The sequence below is a fragment of the Protopterus annectens genome, chromosome 11.part0 (genome assembly GCF_019279795.1).
Source record: "Protopterus annectens isolate FY-2018-M chromosome 11.part0, PAN1.0, whole genome shotgun sequence".
Classification (NCBI taxonomy): Eukaryota; Metazoa; Chordata; order Ceratodontiformes; family Protopteridae; genus Protopterus; species Protopterus annectens.
In genome coordinates, this window is record NC_056745.1 from 231,074,945 (window position 1) to 231,096,846 (window position 21,902).

The following is a 21,902-nucleotide window of genomic DNA, read 5'->3' on the forward strand; positions in this document are numbered from 1 at the left end:
GCAGGTAAGGTTTGTGAGTAGTGTTATGATTGATAGAGAGGAATAGGAACATGGTAAAATTAGGTTACGAGTAAAAGAGTGAGTTATAATTTACAAATAGGTTTGGGTGTAGAGGAAGTAGAATAAGTAGTGATAGTGTAAGAGATGGGAAGTTTGAGTAGGAAGGAGAGGTGTTAGTGGTTAGTTAATTTCAAAAGGAGAGGGGGAAGAGGAAGTGGAGTGTGGATGGATGTTGAGGACAGGAAGGGGAGGGACAAGTAACTATAAATTTAATTGTAATGGGGTGGGTGGGAATGGGGGTAGGGTAGGGGAGCAGAGTGGGGCCCACCAGCAGGAGCTGCACAGCCCACAAAAAAGCTTACAGGTGATATGTAAGAGGAGCCATGGGTATCTGGAAGAGGTGAAATAGCAGACACAGGGGAGAGAGACTGGAACAGGATAGATTGCAGGGAGAATGAGAGCTAGCCACAGGAATAAAGACCAAACAGTAGCAGAGGTTAGCAAGAAAAAGTAGTGCAGAAATGGCAGGCTAAGGAGAGGAGCAGGTAGAGATAAGTAGCATAGAGAAATAGGGTCTCTAAGAGCAAGAAATGTCTAGTTAAGGGAAGGGGGGTAGAACAGCAGAGCAGGTAGAAGATGAAGATACTGGGGAGCGGCCCGATGATATGCAGGAGGCAGTTAACAGGGCAATAAAAACAAGGAATACAAAAAACAGTGTTTGTAAGGTACAGAAGGTGAAACATTCATAGGACATACTCTAGAGTATTAAATCCAGGACGAATAGAGGGAGGCAGTCATGAATATTAGGTCCAGGGTACTGTTAGTTTCCAGCGGGGTAAGCCAGTGAACTTGTGAATAGAAATCAGTCCTAACCGGATGACAGCCAGCTGCACACCAGGGGATGACGGCCAGCTGCACACCAGGGGCACTTTTTTCCAGGGCAGGAGAGAGTGAACAAACAAAGATCAGGTATAGAAAGTGGAAAAATATGATGTATGCATAGAGTCACGAGACAGAATTAAGAGGAGAGCAGTTAGATGTCCGGTAGGAGTTTGACAAGGTCAGGACCAGGTGTTTAATAGGTAGTTTTTAAGTTCAAGTTTGAACTGGGCTTTTATGGAGGATAATTCTTATATTATATGGGGAGAGCTTTCCAAGTATGAGCAATAGAGAACTTATAAAGGGATTTACCAATATTTTTATTGGGTTTGTAGATGTTGAGAAGATTTTTGTCAGATATGTGAAGCTGGCGATGGGGGTTATAGAGTGATACTAGGTTTCAGATGGAGGGACCAAAAGTAGGGTTATTGAGTATAGAGTGTGTCCTATGTAATTGTGGAAGAAGATGTTTTTTGGAATTCAGGCCAAAGTAAAGACTTAAGAGCAAGGCAGTGGTATGATTTATATGGTTGATTGGAGGCAAATGTAGCTATTTTGTGGTAGGTTTGTTCTAATTTGGAGAGGAGAGATGACTGAAGGTTAGTGAGTACTGGAGCTGCATACAGAAGACAGGGTAAGAGGAGAGATATAGCAAGGGAGGGTTTGGCGGGGTGAGAGTAGTTTATGATTATAGTACAAAAGTCCAAGTTTTTGGTTGATTTTCTTTATACACTGATATGCACATAGAAAAATATTGCATCAAAATTATTATTGATTATAATTGTATAGCTTGGACAAGCTTCCTTTCTAGGTCAGTCTTCGATAATAGCATTCATATATTCATATTATGGGAAAATAGTGTTGTGTTCCTCTTCACTCATACAATCCACAAATTAATTTAATTTCTTACTGACAGATGATATTAACTGGTTAGCAGATTCATCTAACTTGCATTATCTCATTAACTATTTTGGGGACTTGCTCTTAAAAAAAGGAAAACTGTAAAACCATAATACTAATTCATTCCTTTTAGTAGATTCATTTTAACTTTTCTCTGAGTTTCATAAATCTAGAGGTGTGTGCAATAGGATAGCAAAAAAATTCCATTTGGATAATAATGGACATATTTCTTAATTGTTTTAAGATCTGACTTCATACATGCAGAGTCTAAAGATTGAAATTAATTTCCATCTAAGGTAAATTTTGTTAACCAGATGAAATGAGTATTACATACTTCTAAATTATCTTATTTAATAAACTTAGCAGACTTTATAATCTGCTCCTGGATGGTTACCCATTGACTGGGATAAGTTGAGTCTGTCTAGAGTATAAAAAGATAACTTGCAGCACTAGAATAAGATTCTCTGTCTGGGAAGCTAATACCACCATACTCCCATCATCTTATATGTGTTCTATAAGCGATTCTCAGCTTTTTAGAATACTGTAAGAATGAAATTAACATTGTTTCCATTTTCTTCAAAATTTTTTTGTGTGTGGTATTAAATCTATTGAATGCAGTGTTATATATTTTCTTGGGTAATATACTCATTTTAATAAGTACTAACCTATCCTCAAAAGTAAAAAAAAAATCTGTTCGTAATAAGAAGTAACACTTCAATTACTTTTCAAAATTATTACTAATAATCTTACTTGCATCTTGATAGATTTTTATTCGTAATTATTTGTGTTCCTTTCCTTCCTAGTTATATTTATATTTGTACTTAAACGTACTATCTAGTAAAGGATTTAACATTAAAGTTTCAGTTTTATTATTAAATTTCAGCAGTGATACTTCTTGAAACCTTTCAGTTTCTGCTATTTGAATAATTTAACTCACCAATAGTTAGTAAAATGTCATCTGCAAAACGCTGAATTTTAGATTGATGGAGTCTCACTTAACAGAGATTGCCAATTTTTTTTTCATTGCTTCTCATACTGTTAGCTAAGGGTTCAGTAACTAATGCAAGTAGTAGAGGGGACATGGGACACCCTTGCTTTGTGCCTTTCTTTTAAGTAAATCCTTGAGAAATGTAATATTCAGTTTTAACATATGCTTTGGAGTCTCTATCCAATTTGTTCATTCCTTTTGCTAAATCTAAGACAGATACTACCCTTTTTATATTATTGTACATTAATCTATTGACTATAAATACTGCTTGATCTTTATTAATTGATTTATATAGTGTATATCTTAATCCTGTAGTGAAAATGGATAAATATGTTGTAGTCTACATTTAAAAATGAAATAGGTCTGTAAGAGGAAACTAATATATTATCCTTTCCTTATTTAAGTATAGCTGAGATTACATGTAAAGTTTCTATGAGGGAGGAATTATTTTGTTATTTTGAATTATCCTGAAAACATCACACAGTAATTCTAAAATATTTACGAAAGCAGACTTAAACTGTCTAAACCTGGAGCTTTACCATTTTTCTTTTTTTAAGCGTCTTTAATTTCTCTCAAGTTAATAGGCTTATTCAGCAGATGTATTTGTTGGTGATCCTTGTGGAATTATTTAAAATATTAAACATTTCCTCTATGTCTGAAGTAAGTTTATTAGTGTATGGATTTTGAATATTAATGTGTGCCTTTTTGCTTAACGTCTTACTTCTATTAGCTAAGATACTTAGTTTTTTTTTTGAAGTCATCGCATAACTGAAATTTTATTTTTTTCTAAAGCTATCTCCACTTTATACGTTAAAATTGCTTTGATATTTTCTCAATTTTTTACTAACTTCAGTATTATCTAATTTCTTTGTTCAAAGCCTTTCTTTATGTATTTCATCTTGTATTTCTAACATGTCTTTATCCTACTCTTTTATTTTATTACTATATCTTTAATATGACTTTTTAAGGAGTCCCGTAGTATCACTTTACTAACCTGCCCATTATCATTCAAAGATAAGGAACAAATAGAGATTTTTTTTTAAGGTAACTCTTAAATTCTTTTAATTTCATCATATATATATATATATATATATATATATATATATATATATATACTGGGATTCTATAAATAATCTGAAATCTCCTTATATCCATTACTGTATTCATTCTTGGTGCATTATGATCAGGTAACGGATAATGAATAATTGTAAAATAAATCACTATTAAGTAAATCCAGTTCTAGTTTGCATCCCATGCACATAAGAATAGTGAGTGAAGAACAGTGACATATATTCAGCTTTTACTAGTGAATCAACTATTTTATTTATTTATTTTTTTTATTTTACATTTGTTGACCGGGCTAGTCTAACTGGAGATATTTCCATTTTCAGTAGAGGCCCGGGGAGAAAAGCTCCACAGAGAATACATTAAGGCAAACATACTAGAGTTTAAAGAAAGTTTTAAAAGACAGAAACTAACAACTCTACAGTTACTCATTATTACTAGTGAGTTTAATACTGACTCACATAGTGACAGTCACAAAAAAAAACTACTTATATAATTATAATATACTAAGTCTGATAAAGATAACTAAAAAAAAATAAATAAATACTACTACACACAGTTAAACTCAAAGACATCATATAAAGTTATAAAATACTTTGAGAGATAATGAGATAGGAAGTGTGAGAAAGAGAGCTAAGAATATGAGTAATTAGAAGAGGTAGGTTGTAGGAAGGACAGCAAGTAAGATAGTTAACAAGCAAAGAGAGCTAGAAGCCAGTCTATAAGCAAGGAATAATAGGAAAACAAGTGGCAGACAAGGAGGAAAGCCAGGTGGATGATAGAAAAGTATGAAGTAGGAGATAGTAATGAAGTAGAGTCTAAGTAGTGGAAGGATTAATCAGGTCAATCAACTAAATTATTATTACTAATCCTTCTGTTTACTGCTTTAGCTGATGCCAGTATTTTAGCTTTCTTCTGTTCACTTGTATCTCCTATACTGGATATGCATTAAACTATCCTTCCAATGAGTTTGTAGTAAGTGTGCGATCTTTAGCCACTATTGCACCTATTCCAGGGATCCAGTAAAAATTGGGTATTATATAGTTTGCAGTTAATTATTACAAATATATCTATTCCCATGGGATCATTAATGGATTCCATGACCTTAGCCATTACAGTAGATTTTTTCCTAAGTTTAGCAGTTCCCTCACCCCCCTTTTTTTAAAAAGAAGCAGATAACATTTCATAGCTTGTTATTTAAATGTTGTATATCTTTAGCTGTCTCAAGTAATCTCTTGTAAGAGTATAATGTCTCCTCTACTTTGCCTATCGAATAGACAAAACACTATACTATCTCTACCTACAAACACCTAAAAACTTATCAAAAAAACTAGCCAAAAGCTACCTTGACTTACAGATGATTAATATATTATATATAGGTCAAAATAAGAGACTATTAATTTAGTTGTATATATTTTGACATTTAAAACTATCCCCATTACTACATAAAATTGAATAATAGTCTTCTGTCCGTCACAAATATTAACTCCATCAGATAGTGTATTATGTACATATTTATCTAGTAGTATAAATTGCTCGTTAAATATTCTTAAGTTATTTGCTCATTCAACATTGCTATAACTAGATCTCTGAATAAATAAGTGTAACATAGTGGGACGTGAAAATATAAGATTACCTGTTCCCTGTAAGTTTAAACTATATTACAAAAGGGAAATCAATGTGCATATGTATTTATCTTGCCAAAAGACCGACACACACACACACACACACACACACACACACACTCTCTGTCTCTCTCTCTCTCTCTCTCACACACACACACACACACACACACACACACACACACACACACACACACACACACATTTCATTGAGCTAACCAAAGCTCTGAATTTAAAAGTACAATTGTCTAAAGCATTTAAAAATCCTTCGGCTTATAAAAATGTGTACATTACTGAGGTCAAAGAGAATCTTGCTATTTCTATGGAGTCTAAAATTATATTTGCAACTCAAATCCCATTCTTGCTTTCCGGATTCAAACATATTGGAAAAATACTTTGCTTTCTCTAAAAATGGGTGTACTGATTCATCAGTAAAATGCTCAAATTTCAGCTCTGGCTTATGAAATGAGTTATTTTGGGTAGTCTTGGTGAATGTAATGACAATTTCAGCTTATATTCAATTTATTTTATTTATGAGATTTTGTACATTCACATTTCTGCCATATGTAGGTATAATTAATGTTTCTTAAAAGCAGTTATTTAAATATATTTTTCTGTCTTATTTTCCCACCACTATTCTTCCTTATTTTATATAGCTTGTATTTCTAAAATCTCGCGTCAAAAAGCTGTTTAATATGGGCTCTCTCTTAGTATGTGTACATATTTCTTAACTTACTGATACTGCTCTTTTATTAATCTTACATGAGCTGTCTACTCATTAATTCTAGTGTTACAAGCAATCTTGACATATATATATAAATTCCTGTTTGTTTAATTTGTGTTTTTACCCATTGTGAACTGCTGCACTGATCTTAGCTTCACATACTGATGTCAGAATTTCACAACAGCGTGTCAAAATGACAACTTGCAGCATACTGCAGCTGTTAATTTCCTCAAGTTTTTCATTCCTCTTAGTTCTTTTAAGCTGTTCTAATCGGTAACTATGCATATTAATTGTAAATATTAATTAAAATAAAGTTAGGATGTTTGTTAGAGTTAATAACACTACAGCATAACCTATTAACATGCAAAACAAGCAAATTATATGTTAGCAGCATCTCTGTAGAAAACATTACTATAGCTTTTATCTTACAAATTCTTCACTTCTAAGAAAAGTAAAAATGTGTTGAGTAGATTTCTCATACATACTTGAAAAAAGAAAGAAAAAAAAAACTTTTACAGACATCATTGATGAATTGTGGCCTAGATTCCCTTCAGAACAGCTTAAGATGGTAATAATCCAGCATTCTGACATAAATGAAACATTTTCTTCTTATGCTTTCTCTTAGTTTTACTTGCTTCATAAATGACCTGTGAAAGGAATGCGTTACACAAAAACAAAGAAAACAAAATCACCAGCACTTTAACACCTCTAATTAGCATATTATTTAGACCTGGCATTTAGTTAAATGAAATTTATTAAGTCTTTCGCTGTAATAGAGTAAAACAAAACTAACCATTATATTCTTCATCGTGAAAAATATTTTAGCTTAAAATGTAAATAGATACTTACAAATGGTTTGAAGCTTAAAGTCCAGTATAAACCTTTTATGTAAAGGGCAAAAGTATTATTTCAGAAAATAAGTCCTGCAGTCAGAGAAGTCACTTGCTTTTTAGGCTGTTTAATTTTAGAAGCGGTTTTCCAGGAATTCAGCTCACTCTGTGTCTTCAGGGATATACTGTTCCACCCCATTTTTTCAACATTATTATAGCAATAACCCACGCCTGGGTGTGGGTAATGCTGGATTTACCCACGGTTGGCGTGGTTTGGTCCCGAGGGCGAAGCCCGAGGGGCCAAACAAAGCCAACCGTGGGTAAATACCGCATTACCCACACCCAGAAGTGGGTTATTGCTATTATACCATGGCATTATTTAAGAAAAGAAACTATTACTTTTCTTAAATAATGGCATAGTATAATGCCTGTTTGCTGCCCTTCCGCAGATGTCTGGCATCCGTGGCAGTTCTGATGTACTGCGCGCCTGCGCAGTACATCAGAACTGTGGGCAAAAGCAACGGAGAAAGCAAGATCTCCGTTGCTTTTTTTTTTAGTGTTTCTCTATGTTAAATGGGTTTAACATAGCGAGACAGCTTTAAAATAAGCAATGGAAATTTCCGTTGCTTATTTTAAAGCTGTCTCGCTATGTTAAACTCATTTAACATAGCGAGACAGTGTTTTAAAAACAGAGTTATACTAATGGAAAAAAGTCCGGGCGTCCGGACCTTTTTCCATTAGTATAACTCTATTTACAACGGGCACGCTGGCCAATCAGCGTGCACGTTTTGGAATAATAATGGGGGGTCATGGTATAATAAGGATTTTATTGCTGTTAACAAAAGTGGGATACCTTCTCTGGTGTGTTAAATATTTTGGTTTCTTCAGAAAGGAGTAATTTGATCTTTGCAGGAAACACCAAAGTGGCTTTAATATTGTTCTTTTTAAGTTCCTTAATCAGTGGTAAACAGGATCTTCTTTTAGTCATTACTTTACTGAAATTATCATTGTCAAAATTGACTACATGTTCACCTATTTTAATAGGTGGGCTGGAACATGCTGCTTTTAATATTTGATCTTTTTCTAAGCTAGACATGAACTTGACTATAATTGAATGTGTTGGTGAGTTTTTTCATTTTTCAAAGGTACTAAATAAGTAAAAAGATCACACAGAAAAAAAGCAATCTGTTAAAAAAAACAAAAAGAAAAATCTATCAAAGCTAGACTTTCACTGTGTGATTCCTTAAAACCTCTTGTATTGGAGGCAACATGGGATATATGCAAAATCTGTTATATTAACTTTTAGTGAATTAGAGGGCTCCTTATTCAAATGTTGGCACTTGGCACTGAAAACCTGGAGAAGAGTGAATCTTGAAAATTGCTGCTCTTCTTTAAACTTCTTTTTGCAGGGGGATAAGCCCTCTCCCTGCACCCTCCAAGATAACCATACATTGTAGAAAAGGAAATATTCAGAGAAATGGCATCTCCGACTTGGTGTGTGCAAGTCCAATCTTTCTTTCATCCATTCAGTCTCAGCATTCCATTTGAGATGGTTATTTAAAAACTGTCCCTGATTTTCTTCTTTGTCCCCCCCAATTATTTTTGGATTTGTCCAGATTTCTTAATCGAAAAAGTTGAGAGGTGTACTGCTGTCTGTTAACAATGCTAATTGTTTTTAGAAAAAACTTTCAAAGCTGGTAAAACACTTCACTCGTCTATTTGTTTTCTTTCTTTTTTTTTTTCTGTAACTGGTATTCTGGGCAAATTCAGAATGTATGTGAGTCAGTTTTCTCCGTTAAAATGATCAATCAATCCATTGGTAAGCAACATTTTATTAGTTTTATTTCTTTCATTACACTGTTTGCCAAGCATAAGCACTGTATACCTTACTAAGAATCTTTATCTTGTTCCTTCTTACTTTTATTTTCCACTTGGATAGAACTGTAGTTTTCGATTATTGATTTATTGTCTGACAGAATAACTGATTGTGTTTACTGTGTAATAAAAATGCATACTTCAAAAAAACTGCCAACCCAGTACAGAACTGTTTCTCCCCCCTCTAATAAGTCATCAGAAGGCAGGAGTGAATTGCATGGAATCTGGAACTAATTGGGCAGTTGCTCAGCATACAACAGAAACCCTTTAGTTATTTCAGCAGACCTATATTTAAGTTTAATAAAGTAAAAACTATATAACAAAAGAAATGGTAAAAAAAAATGCACTTAATTTTTAAATCCCTTCGTAGAATTTGCAATATTGATTTTTGTTTTGCAGATGATCACTTTGATGTAACACATCCTAGCTAGAGTGCTACAGTGTGAAGTGGTGGGGTGAGATTCAGTGTTTTGTGTTGGGTAGAACAGTAGTCTAGGGAGTGTTGTGCAACTGAATGCTATTGTTACTTGTAATAAAATCTCAATGGAGACTGATATATAACCTTTCTAAGTAGGCACCAATTTGCAGAGGTTCTTAGGCCTTTGGTGTCAGTTAACATCTTTTTATGGGAATGAAGTATTGTGGTGTTTTATACCCAGGTACCAAGTATAAGGAATCATATGCAATCACTGTCAGTCAGACATTTTTATATTGTTTCCATTGGAAATGTTGCATTTAACTTCTATTCTACATCTTTTCTGAGTTGGTAAGACCTCATTGGGCTGAAGGATAAAGCTCTGACTGCACCTCAGTGACCTGTGTTAGACTAGCTGCACAAGCACTGGAAGAATTGGGCAGGGTAGGAGTAAGCTGCTAATGTCAACTTTCCCATCTTGGGCAGGGGGAAAAGCAGCTTGTCTTGATGCATTGGCAATTCTATAATAAGGCAGATGCATTGCTACAGTATGAAGAACCTAGTGGCCCTACAATGCAAGTGGTATCCTGCTTGTTTGGGAGTTTGCCATTGAGCTAATGTGTGAATGCATCTCCCAAGGAAGTTATAGCAAAGTTGCAGGCTGCTGAGGGTATGGTGACATGATAGTGTACAGGATGTAGAGACTGGCATGCCCCATGATACCCAGTTGTCATTTTCAGCAGGAATGAATGAGCTAATGGGCTTTTACCTGATGGAAGAAAAAGTTGGTTAATTTGGGTACAGGGAAAGGAACCACTGGGCTGATGCTATGGACCAAAGATTGGTGTAGCTAAGCATCATTTGCCAGTGCCTTAGTTTCATAATTAAATGTCAAAAGGGAACTGAGATATAGCTATATAATGTTTATGTATAATATTGTGTGTGTATATAATATATAGTGTGTGTGTGTATGTATGTATATATATATATATATACACACACAAATACACACAATAAGATTTAGTAGTTCATGTGAATTCACTGTTTTGAATTTTTGGCATTTTGTATTGTAGTCTTTCCACTGGAGTGGCTTGCTGAAGTGCTGTTCAGTACATATACAAAGTTTTTATTTAGACCATTATGATAATGATAATTGTATTTCTCCTGAAGAAAAGCATTTTGCAGCTGAGCACCATTTTGTTATTGCCTGCATGTTTTGTACTAAAATGTCAAAGGAGGACTGAACATATTGACCTTTCATGCATAGATTCCAGTTGCAGTGATTCATAAACCTTCACTATATTGCTCTGACATTTTAGCCGTGGTGGTGCAGCGGTAGCATTGTTGCCTCACAGCAAGAGGTTCTCCCATTCGATTCTTGGCTGGAGCGCCTTCTGTGTGGAGTCTGCATGTCCTCCCCGCGGTTGAGTGGCGTTCGAAAGACATGTGTGAATGGGCATGCTTTCGTTGAAGGTTGGGCATCGGGCTGGTACCTTGGCACCTTAAAAATCTACCACCATTCATTAGCGGACCGGAGTTCCGCTGTGGCGACCCCTAACTGGGAAAAGCCAAAAGAAGAAGATATTGCTCTGACATATTTTACATTATATGTTTTTTTTTTTTTTAGTTGGGTGTGTTGCATGTGATTTCTTTTAAGGATTCAGAATATAATCACAATATAGGATGCATCCTTTACTAAGCTGTTTTTGCATCAGTAGTAAAAGTTCAACATATTTCAAATAGAGAAGTTTTTTATTACTAGAATTATGACCTCCCCCTTTCTATTTCAGATTTGTATGCAGATGAGTATGTCACATGAATATACAAGTTGCATGTGTATATCTGGTATCACCAACCAAGTACATTGCACACACGAGGGACATAATGTGCAACAATATGTTGCTGTGGTACTTGAAATGTTACAGAGATATGGTATTTTACTGCTGGATGCCATGCTTTTTTGCCTCTTGGTTGTCAAGAAAAATGCACATTTATATTTTTTCAGACTACTAGGATTCAGATATGTACTGCGTTTCACTGGTGTGTTCTTAGGAAATGCGAACCAAAAACATGATTTAAAAAAATGTATATTTTGTTGTATATATTTTGCTATAAATTTGCCCACATTGTTGGTAAAACCTGGAATTCACTTCCATCTAAGCTTACACTCGAACCTTCTTTAAATCTCTTCAAAAAATTCCTCAAACAGTATTTTAAATAACAGTGGTTTTGTCCCGGTACTAACCCTAATTAATCACTACTTATTCAATGCCTTATTTAAATTTAATATCGTATGCATCTCCTGCTCATAATAGCTTGCTGCAACCTGTTGTTTTTGTATACTATTACACTGTGTATATTGTGAGTACATACTAGAGGGCTTTGTAAATATGTTTGACTCATATCTGTTATGTTCTGTCTGTGTTATCTGGAGCTTTTTCTCCCTGGGGCTCTGCTGAAAATGGACATGTATCCAGTCGGACTGTACCGGTCAACAAATGTAAAATAAATACATTTTACTTGTGCATCAAGTGACAGGCATGCACATATTTGTGTGTCTGTTGTCTGCCTCCCCTAACTACTGGTCATGCAGCATGTAACAAAAACCTAACTATTCAGAGGTTTTGTTGTGAAAATTTCATAAGAATGCCTTGAACTAATAGTGACTTGGTGGCCATTTGAAATTAAGGTCAAATGCAGGTCAAAATAACTTGTTGAAATGTACTGACTGCAACATCTACAAACCAGTCAATTGAAAACGAAACGTTTAGCATTGAGTTATTTTGTAGCTGTTTTCCAGATTAAAAAAAAAGTTATCAGAAATGCCACTTTTGTTTCTTTTTTATGATGATGCATAGAAATTGTAAACATTTTGTAATTTAAATTTAAGGTACAGCTGCTGCTTTACCTTTGAGAATAGCAGCTCAGTCTGAGGTTGTTTTGTAGATCATAATGCCATGAACATATTATAAAAAATTGTGGAAAATGTTAGAACTGTTTTGGAGAGAGAGGCATTTGTGTACAAAAAGCAAAAGAAACAAGTGTATGTAATTTGCGGACAGTCCCCTGGAAAATGAGCAGTAATAAAGGGATTGAATGGAATAGAGTGGAGGGGAAGGAAGGCGGGACTTGAGACGTTCATCTTAATGTAGTGTTTTGTACTGCATATTTTTTGTTTCATTTAAACATAATTTTTTTTTTTTTTTTTTTTTTTTTTTTTTTTTACAAATGTACTATGCTAATGTTTAATACTGTTTGGCAGCATATTCTTTGATGCTGTATTTCCATTTATGTTATAGAGTTGTAATGCTGTTCTCTTGGGCCATGACTGAAACAGGTGTTTTACCCAGTTGCCAAACAGTAAGTAAGTACAATATCAGAAGGTCACAGGAAGGATGGTGGAGTGAATATCTGATGCAGACTTGTCCCACATTACTTTTCTGAACCCAGGAGGAGTATTGAGCGACTGCAATGTGCAGCTCTTAGGTTGATGCGACTGATGCTGCACATAAGTTAAGAGGCAGGCATGCGTGGGACCTCCTTAAGTATCATCACTGAACAAAGCTTGGCCACCATGGGGGTTAGGTACTTGGGGAATGAATGAGGCTGCAGGGCTGTAGTCCTGGTCGAGAATTAATTGGTCTGGCTCTTGTTTCTGCAAGAGGAATGAGTGTGCAGATTATTTACCAAGTTCCTTCATTAGCTTGTTTGCATAATTTTTTAGTTGCTGTTTGGCTATAATGTCTGTCATAGTAATTGATTGTACTGCTTTCTGGAATAGCCATCATGAGTGTCATATTAACTGATAGTTTAAACTGTAACAGCAGTATGTGCTAGACAAGTAATCTATCAGTAAAATACTTTTCTTATTCATTAATATAGCTGAATTTTGCCTTGGTCAGTGGTATAGAGGGGACAAAACCCTGCCTACAGCCCTGGTGACCTGAGTTTCAATAGTGGCTTGGACACTTGACAACTTAAGCATTGTTTATGGGTGTGCCCATTCAAAGAGGAAAGGGGGCAAATGCTCTGGCATGTGCATGAGTTGATTTCCTTGGTCATGACAGGGGGGACAGATGGTGCCTCCTGTGAATTGTGGGGTCAGTTCTGCTGACATTAACCTCTTGCAGCAGTAAGTGATGGAGCTGCATTGATGCCCATTGTATGTCCCACTTATTAACTATTACTGGTTGGGCACAAAGGGGTAGAGAGTAAAAAAAAAAAAAATCACAAGCCATCCCTGATGGCTTCATACATGAAGTTAACCCTTTCCCATTTTGATGAGAGAGTGAAATGGGCTGCAAAGAGAAGCGATGACTAAATAGAGTGAGTGAGTGTGTGTGTGTGTGTGTGTGTGTGTGTGTGTGTGTGTGTGTGTGTGTGTGTGTGTGTGTGTGTGTGTGTGTGTGTGTGTGTGTGTATACAAGCATTAGGCACACATACATGCATTCAAGCAAATGTATTACTAAATTTAAATGTATTCCCTTAGTCAACTGAAGCATGGTGAAAACTGCAAGTTTCATTTTTACGTGTGTATTTTTTGTTCCACTGTGGCATTTTCTGGTGATATTTTTAACTTGTTGCATTGCATTTGCTTCTGTGGTGTACAGAATATGCTAGGTAAAGTATTCAATGGTATTAAGGGTACAATAGATAGTTGTTTTTTTTTTTTTTTTTTTTTTATACCAACTCTGCTGGTGCAGAAGGATAAACCCTAGACTGTGACACAGGCAACCTCAGTTTGACTAGCAGGTTGGGTACCTGTTAGAGTTGGCATGCGGGAGGAGAGGAATGATTGGCTAAGATTTGGAGGGAGGGTTGGGGGGTGCATGTCTGCTTAGATGCTCTGGTAGAATTTGCTGAGGGTGTCCAAGAATCGCACAGATGTGCAGTATGTAATAGGGCAAGGCAGGGCCTTGCTTGCATTGCACAAGGAGGCATGAACATTGATCACATACCTTGGATGCTCAGATATGTGAAGGGGATTAACAGGACTAAATAAAGAACCCCACTACCCCAGTGGCTGCTTGAATGATGGTTTCCCCTATTGACTCTTGCCTACTTTGTGGGATGGGACTGATTTGATGAGGGAGAGCTTGATTGTCAGAAGGCAGCAGGTGGGGAGAAAAAGGTACTTGTTCAGTTTATGACCTACAAGGAATGGCTGTGTTGCCTCACAGTTTTTCACATCATAGTTTGCTGACGGCTGTTGGAAATTAATTTTATAGCCTGGGTGGTAGTTGACTGCATTTAAGCCCACTTTGAGTCTAATATAATAATATATTAGTCTCTGTTTATTTCTGCCTTTTTATTTTTATTTCTGTATCTAAGAGGGAAATTTCTTCCCTTGATTGTGTAAGGGTATCACTCCTGCAGTTCGCCATGCTTTGGGGGCAAATCCTGTAGCTGAGCTCAGATTAAACAGTTTATGGAGAAGTTCCACAAAGGCATGTTTGGCATTGTTTATCAGCATCCAAGTAAATTATTAGGCCCCATGTGGTCATAGACAACGCCTTTGATATGCATTGCTTGTGATATTAGGAAAGTGTAAAGGATTCAGGAATTTATAGAATTAAATTAGTTGTTGATTCAGGGGTAAATTTGACCTAAATATATTTGTAGTGTATTTGCTTTGTCTACTAGGTCTGACTGGTTATTGTGTAGAGAAGCTTTGGTTAAATGGTTTATGGAGAAGTTCCACAAGGGCTTGTTTGGCAGTATTTATTGGGCATCCTAGTAAATTTTCCGACCCCACTGAAGTAGTATTTTTGGTCTTGGGGAACACCTTTAGTATGTGTTCTTTTGTGATATTAGGAGGTGTAAGGAATTTGTAGAATTAAGACAGTTGTTGTTTATAGGGGTAAAATTTGCACTAAGTTTCCCTACTAGTATATTTGCTATATTTGCTAGGTTTGAGTTGTTTGTAACATTTTGCATAAGTTTTGCCGAAGCATAGCTAGTAGGGTGAAAGGGGCAACCACTGTGAGCATAAGGTGTTGGGGGGTGCAATTTTAGGACATGCTGCTCAGTCATTAGTGCAGTACAGAAGTGAATTTTGATATCACTTTTGTTCACTACTGCAAAACTTGTGTGTCAACCCTTTGTGTGTGATAAGTTTTAGCAGGCTCCTTGCTGCAGTCTTAAAAGAAGCATGACTTTCTTTGAACTTGGATTGCAGAAACAGGACCTTGTTGGCTCCTAAGAAACCTCAGCCAGATTGGGACCGACCCTTTTTCTTTGCTTCTCAACTTAAAATTTTGGGACATCAGATTGGGGAACTGTACTGGGGTGCTAGATAAACAGTCTACTGGTCAAAAGTTCAGAACACTGCTCACTGTCATTTTTTGGTTTCCTAGTGTAATTAAAGGACTGGTTTATCCTTGGCTTGAGAAGCTAATTTAAGTTTGTGATTTACTTTACTAGCTTTGATAGTAGCTTTTAGTTCCTTACTGATATTCAGGATGCTCTCTCTAATATGACACATTTTAGATATGTTATATAATTTAAAATATTTTCTTTTCCTCTTGTTCTGGTGGTGGATTACCCAGGTTTTTATATTTCCATTATATTTGGCTGTAGTAGGGATGGCCCAGGTCTAGATCTATGTGGGGAAAAAAGAATTTCTTTGTATAGGTAGCAGCTGTGTCATTGTCAGGTGTGGTTATGTTACAAGTCCGTCTGTATAGCTTGTCATACTCTTGGAAGGTTTGTCCATTTGAAATCCTTAAGTTTAGAATTAAGGACCTCTGGTGTCTGAGAGAGTTTGAAAGAGAAGGTTACAAGTTTTATGTGGAGGCAAATGTATAGTCTGGCAACTTTGGAATAAAGTAGTAATACCCCCCATCCTCCTTTCTAATAGCTGGTAGTTCAAGTATTTGAAGAAGAGATGGTCCAAGAGACGAGACCACTTTTTAAGGTGAGTATATCATGTATTTACAAAGGAGATATTACATAAACTGGACCTCTGACAGCTTGATAGTATCCTGCTTTTCATGCTTTTTAAAACACCTTTATTGAATTATCACTTGTGATGTAAGCAAACTTACATTTATATAAAAGTAATCAAACCATATTAGCAAATTCACGTTTACAGAGATTATACATATTGTATATTGTTATATAACCTATGATCAAAGCAACATTACATAAGTTATTCAATTCCTACATTGTCTTGAACATCATTTCTCCTCCAAAACATTTTGTTCCCAAAATTTCCTTTGTTTTTTGCTATTTAATTTACTCCTACTGTTTTGTAAATATACCACTTCATGTTCTTTTATATTTGTTAAAATATTCAGTACTTAAAGTATAGTTGGTTTAGATTTTGATTCCCATGTTCTGTTTTTGGCAGTCACCAGAATTAAATTTAACATGGCCTTAGTATAACTAGGGAATTGAGATCCAGTATCCTACCTTAAAAAACATTCCCATAGTTACTCATTTGCTCGCTCAGTATTCCTGACAGAGTACTCTGTAAGGAATTCTTAGTCTGTCAACTCATTACACTCACAAAATATGTGTTCCCAGTTACTTTTTTCTTCCTCATCACACTTCCAACATTTGCCATCCACTCGAGGGAAACTTTTTTGGAGTCTGCTTGGGGTATAAAAGTATCCATGCAAAAATCTTAAATTCTTCATATTTTGTTGCATTGGAAGCCATACGTATGTCCTCTCATTTTTCTTTGGGAAGAGAGATTAGATATACAAGGCACAATCTTTTCTAACCTATTCTGATTGAGTCCTATAACTATAATGCAGTATTTTTATATGCCCTACTAATTATCCCTTTTTGACAGCAGCTTCTGTTCTATATTTAAGTAAAATCTCAACCAGTACAGATCTTCATTTAGGATTCTCCTGTCCCTTTCTCTGTCTATATTCTGATATCAGTCCCTGATGGGGAAGGAAATGTCTTTTTGGCCTCTTCCCGTTTTTTTCTCTGTTTATTTGTTCCCAGTATCTTGGATCCTTTGCCATCTTCCTCCAGTAAAGTTCAGCTCCTTGTTTATTCTGTGTACCCCAATTCCATCCATCCCTATTGGCAGAATTTTATTTCTCCATTGCCGTGTTGGCTTAGTTCTTAGTATAGTTTCTGCTATTTTGAGTATAATATTCTGTATGACTGTTTTGTTCCTAAGGGCCTGTGTTCAAAAACCCCTTATTTCTTGAATTACCCACCCACTTTATCTTCATTCCTTACCACTTTTGAATTGTAGTTTTCTGCTTGTTTTATATGTAAGAACCTTAACTGTGTAACTCTAAAATATCCATTCAAATCAGGTAATCCTAAACCTCCTTCTTCTGTGGTAGGGTCAATTTATCTCACTTGACTCTCATCCCCCCAATAAAATCCTTTAACTCTTTATTAATTACTATTCATAACTTTTTCTCTGGCTGATTAGTTTTATACACAGATCTGTGTATAAAACTAAAGGGACTAAAACATTTCTTACTATGTCTAACTTGCTGTTCATATCCATAGGCAAAGAGATTCCAGTTGCTCAGTTTTTGTATTTTCTTTTGTTGAGCCTTTTCCCACATATCCTTAACTGCCATAACAGAATTTAATCCTTTTTAGATTATAATCCTAAGTGCTGCATTTTATCATGTCTCCATTATTTTTGGATATTACTAGACCGATTCATGTGTGGGTATATAAAACAAAGGCTATAGCTATAAATTATCTTCATTAATTTTATATCCTGGAAAAAAAAAACAGAACTGTCTCAGAATATTTCAGAACCCTGAGATGTCATTTTCTGGTTCCATCAGGTACAATATAATATCATATGCAAATAAAGCCAACTTTTCTTAAACACCATACCAGTTATAGCCATGAATTTCTGACACCCTTATTTTCTTTGCTAATAGTTCTGAATACAGGTGGTACCTCACAAATCAACCACCTCTCAACTCGACTGTTTTGCAATTCAACTGTGATTTCAGCTGTCTGGATGTCCCCACAATTCAACTGTCATTTTGCAATTCGACCCGGAAAAAGAGGCTGAGAAGTTGTTCATTGTTTCCCGTTGTGTTTATGTAGTGCAGTTGTTCCTTTTAATTGTTGCAAAGAAGTGAAGAAATGAGGCCAAAGAAAAGTGATACTGGCAGGAAAAATAAGTGGTTGAGCACTGAAAAGAAGAAGAAAGAAATCATAGCTGAAATTGAGAGAGAAGGTACAATAGGACGAATAGTAGAACAGTATGTTGTGCCGAGGTCTACCTTCTCAACATTCTGGAAAAACACAGAGAGCATCATGGATGCTAAGGTGTCAGAAGGAGCAACAAAGGTTTTGGACAAATGCAGAAAAATAATTCCTGAAGATATGGAGATGTTTCTTTGGATCCAGGAGAGGCAGATGAAGGGAGATCCAATAACTCAAACCATGATCTGTGAGAAAGCTAAGCTCATCTTTGAGGACCGACAAAAAAATAGCTCACAGCAAACAGGAATTTTAAGCAAGTAGGGGGATGGTTCCCCAGATTAAAAGAAATGGCATCCATATTGTTCTGATACAAGAAGAGGCAGCTAGTGCCAATTAAAGAAGGTGCACAGAAATTTGTCAAAGAATTTGAAGAATTCATAGAGATGGCCATCTGCCAGAACAGGTTTTGAATTGCGATGAAACAGGGCTTTTATGGAAGAGATAGACTGTGGATAAAACATATAAAGATGCTGAAGCAGCTGAAGTGCTGCAAAACATAGTTTCCACAGCAGAGCACCTGGACATAGGGGAGATGGATGAGATGGATATAGAGGAACTGCTGCAAGACTATGATGACGAGCTCGCAGTGGAGGAGCTTACAGCCTTGTGCAATGAGCAGTTCAAAGAAAAAGGAAAATTTCTTTTGAAGATGAGGACACCAGGGGAAAAAGGACCTATGCCAACAGCCTGCGATAAAGAACTTTTATCCAACTGGGAGAAGGTGCAGACTACAGTGTTGGGAGTGGCACTCCAACACAGGTGACGTCATCAGGATGACTGACTTGACAACATACTTATGCACCACTTCAAGACCATCCTGAAAAAGAGGGAGAGACAGTCAACCTGGACAAATTTTTTTCATCTACACCTGCCAAAAAAACAGATGGGGACAGGCAGGACAGGATGAAGAAGACTTCCCTTCCAACAACTAAATACTAAATGGACTATGCAAATAGTGTAAATATGATGACTCTTGTTCAGTTTTTGGCATGGACAGTGGTGGGGCTGGGCAGAGGCATAAGTGTATGATGCCAGCTCACCTGAATGAACGAGTCAAGTGGGGGAGCTACTGAGCAAAGTCCTGGAGAGGGATTAAAAAAACAGACACATCAGTATACACCGTATTGTCTGTTATTTCTTTTGGGGGTGCGGGTAGGAAACTGTAAGATGTTTTAAATTATAATATGTATCACATTAAAGTGGACTAATAAAACATTAATCATAATCTGACAACAGATATTCATTTCATAACTGCTGTCACACAATGATGTAATGAGCATACATTTTAGCTGGACAGGAAACATGTTAGCCTGTGTTCTTAGATGGATTTAACATCAAATAAATTTGTATGCGATATGTGAGCCATAGTTTTAGGAATGTACACTATTCCTCCTCCCCATCCACTCCTCCATTTAAGAGATATTCTACACTTCAAGTCATGGCGAGCTATGTTTAATTTTTGTGTATTTTTTAATTTTGTTTGGGCCGGGAATGAAATAAACTATTTTCCGTTCATTTGTATGGGAAATGGCATTTCGCAATTCAACCGCCATTCCGGAATGGATTATGGTTTAATTGTGAGGTACTACCCATATAATGTAAATAATTAAGAGGAATAAGGCAAGGGGGTCTTCTTTTCCCTGTTCATATACAACGTATCACCTACTTTAATGCTTTTATACCTACATCCCTGCAGTGAAAATGTTTTCTGATGGATAAATTATTTTTACTTTCCCTGCAGCAGCCTTCAGTTTCAAATTTGTTAACCAGTTTACTTCAGACTGTGCAAATTTATTTTAATTTGCCATGATAAATTCTCTTCAAGTGCCCTTAACATGCAAGCAGGGCTGGGTGAAATAAAAGAGACCAGTTATTTGTGAGACATTTGACCTGATGATGATGTGTCCTCCTTTTTAAGGAAGAGTAGTTGCCATAAGGACTGCAGTACTATTTCCGGCCCCAATGTAATCTTTGTTGTATAAAAAAAAAGTATACATTGTTTCGACTGCTCTTTGTTTTCTGTGCTCTGGTTTTGGATGGGACTACTGTAATGTATACCTCATTCCCAGGTTACATCACCTTTGGATGGATAATGCCTGGTCCTTGAGGTACAAGAACAGACCAGGTAAATGGGAAAGACCAAAATCAGACCATTGTTCTTTTTTGACCACATTGGTCTGTCCATCCATTGGGAGGTGGGAAATGCAGTAATGTTTAGAGCATCCTTCTATGTGTTTGAATATTTCACACCAGTGCTTGCTGTCCCAGTATGCAGCATGTTAATGACTCTTATCCTGACTTTTTTGAGGGAAAAGCACAGCACGCTATCGAGTGTTAATTTCTCTTCTCTTCCCACATACTCATCCCTTAGCCTGCCCCCCAACACACACACACACACACACACACACGCTTGACGTGTTGATCCCAAAGTTTAGTTAGCATCATCACTGACACTTTGACGATTGTACTGTACAAAATTCTGTAAGGCTTGGGGCGGCCATGGTTGTGCAGCAGTTAGCGTTGCCGCCTCACAGCAAGAGGTTCGCCGGTTCGATTCTCTGCTGTAGGTGGATTGGACACTCTAAATTGGCCCTATGCATGAGTGTGTGTGTGTGTGTGTGTGTGTGTGTGTGTGTGTGTGTGTGTGTGTGTGTGTGTGTGCGCCTTCTGTGGAAGGTTGGGCGCCGGGCTGGCAACTTGACACCGTAAAACTTCACTGCCAGTCATGAGCGGATAGGTGATCCGCTGTGGCGACCCCTAACCAGGAAAAAGCCGAAACAAGAAGAAATTCCATAAGGCTTGCTTTACTTAGACTTTGTACTGATTTTTCCTTTTACTTTAAGCTTCTGAATCCTCTTTAGTTTCACAGTGGCCTTGACCAATACTCTACTGTTATGCAGTCGCCTCATTTGTTGGCTGCACTGTTTATGCTTTGCATTTGTGGTGGTTCTAGAGATTAGATGGTAAGAGATCATACATGCTCTAGGTTAACTATGGAGTTGATGTCATTATTTACAAGCGATTAAAATTCACTTTGAATTTCAGTGCTTCTACTTGATTATTTTGTTAATATGGACAACTCCCATGATTTCTACAAGCTCCTAGATTGTTTATGTTTTAAGAGATTACCTTATTATATACTTTTTTGTTTCGGTTTTGTGTGGCCTTCCTCTCTTTCTGAATGTGAACTGTTAAGTCTTGTGCGAATTCTGCTGTAGGGGTTGTAGAATTTATAATGACATACTTGTGCTACAGTGCAATTTAATTTAGCTGTTTCAGTGCAGCAAATGGTTAGTAACTGACAATAACCAGAATCATGCAGTTTGCACACACTTTATTTGGTAATAGTGGTAATGGTGTCTGATTTGGTATAGTAGCTAAACTAATATTTGATTAG

The 21,902-nt window shown here is 36.3% G+C and overlaps 1 protein-coding gene across 1 annotated transcript in view; it reads left to right on the forward strand.

Moving 5' to 3' along the window:
* Positions 1-21,902, forward strand: part of EEA1 (early endosome antigen 1) — a 1,728,461-nt gene that overhangs the window by 20,563 nt on the left and 1,685,996 nt on the right. The window lies entirely within an intron of this gene.